A 2,013-nucleotide genomic window follows, 5' to 3' on the forward strand; every position below is an offset into this window, starting at 1 on the left:
CCCCCCCCGCCCCCCTATTCGCTGAATAGAACTTTATGGATTTTGCGTTAAGTCAGTAGTTTTAATTTAAATTCCGCTGAATGGCTCTCACCCTTCGGTTACCCTGATATTCCTTTTCACTCAGAGCAGCACCTTTGTCTTATCAGTTATCTGTGCGGCTCGCCGCATTGTCAGTTAACGCATAAGAGAACTGTTATTGCTGATCAGGCGTGGATCGCGAAGTTGAGATGGATTTACTCCGGAGATAATGCAATTACGCGGCAACTTGTTACTGTCATGTTCACACTTCATACACTGGCATTACCCCGGAATGATCGTTATCGTGACACAACTGTTATTACAATTATCGAGATTATATATAATCGTGGGTTTCTCGGGAGTTTTTGCTTTGTGATAAATTGATTAGCGAATGCAATATCCTGTCGCGAGAATTCAATCAACAGTGCGGAAAATAGTTCTGACGGTAAATTGTTGATGGCTTATCGACATGATAGTTTAACGAATATTGTTGAGGTGAATTCAGTGATTTTCAGGTTGAATTCGTCTCTCTAGATCAATCATTTTGTTCATTCCATTCTGAGTTAATGTGCATGACAATTTTTTTAATTTAGTAGCGAAACGGTAAAACGGTTTAAGTAGATCTTCACTATTGGCGAGGTTTCAACGATTATCTTGAAATCAGAGGGGGATGGCAAAAGTTTTGTTATGACCTTTTTTGAAGCCCTCAATTCGCTCTGTAAAAAAGGTCGTGACAAAAATTTTGTTATCTCCCTCAGATCCAGAGATATTTCTCGAAAACTCACTTAAGGACTGAATAGAATTGAACGTCCAAATGAAAATCATTAGCGAAGCTACTGAATTTCATTTCGAAGATTTTTTATTGAGGAAAATCGGCGCTTTTGTGGGAGATTAAGCCTTTCATGTGTCATGAAACTCAACTTTTTTAATTGGTTGAATGGATTTATCATCTTATGGAAGTAGAAGTCAGGAAAATTCAAGTTAATTCTCCCCCGAATTTTCAATTAAATGAAAATTCAACGTGATTTGATACTGAATATGTTTTGATTGGATATTCAATTAAATTGAAGAATTCTCGTGTTTTTGCTGCTCAAACATGTTAAGTTCCATTGAATTTTTAAAAAAGTTTGAGATTTAATTTTTTTCTAATAGTTTATTTCATTTTCCTAAGCTGTTGAAAATTAATGACTGAAATTCCCAGCATACTTATTGGAATGTTTGATCAAGTGGCAATGCCACAATATTCACAACATGATGAAAAAAAATCAATGAACAGCGAATATTTCAGTTCAATTATTTCACGAAAGTTGATAGAAATCAAGGAAATTCGTATGAATATATCTTTAAAAGCTCAATTCACAAAAAATTCAACATAATTAGACACATGAATATCATGTTTAGATTGAAAATTCAAATAAAACGAGAAATTCTTGTCTTCCTCCTAAAAAAAATTGAAATTCCATTAAATTTCCAGAGAAATTTAAAATTAGACAATTTGTTTGCCCTAAATTGACTTCAATGTCGCTCCCCTGAAAATTAAAAACTCCCAAAAATTTCTTCCATCAACAGTGAACTACCTATGTTCCCCTGAGAACCTAAACGATTTCTCTCCGCGACCATCTCGAATCTCCCAAAATAATAAATCGCATACGAGAGGACTAACTGCAATAATCAACTTGAGCATTGCTCGAAGCGACAAATTTCCCATCTTGGGACCACGTATCTTCATGAGTCAGGAGTCACGAGCAATACTCCCGCCAAACAAGTGTCCCGTTTGTGCGTCACGAGGTGTCGGTTCACGGTCTGACGTCACGAGATCGTAAGAGATCACCGAAGAGAGCACAATATATAATCCAAACCATCCATAATTTTCAGTTATGAATGACTAACGACTGTCGCGATCGCTATTGCCCTGGATGTGACGAGATACGAAAAAAGTTAATTGTTTATTGTTCGTTTGCCCCGGAGACAGCTCTTACACAGCTAATTTCATTA

This window comes from Diachasma alloeum, unplaced genomic scaffold, assembly GCF_001412515.2.
Source record: "Diachasma alloeum isolate Michigan unplaced genomic scaffold, Dall2.0 Dall_scaffold_00200, whole genome shotgun sequence".
Lineage (NCBI taxonomy): Eukaryota > Metazoa > Arthropoda > Insecta > Hymenoptera > Braconidae > Diachasma > Diachasma alloeum.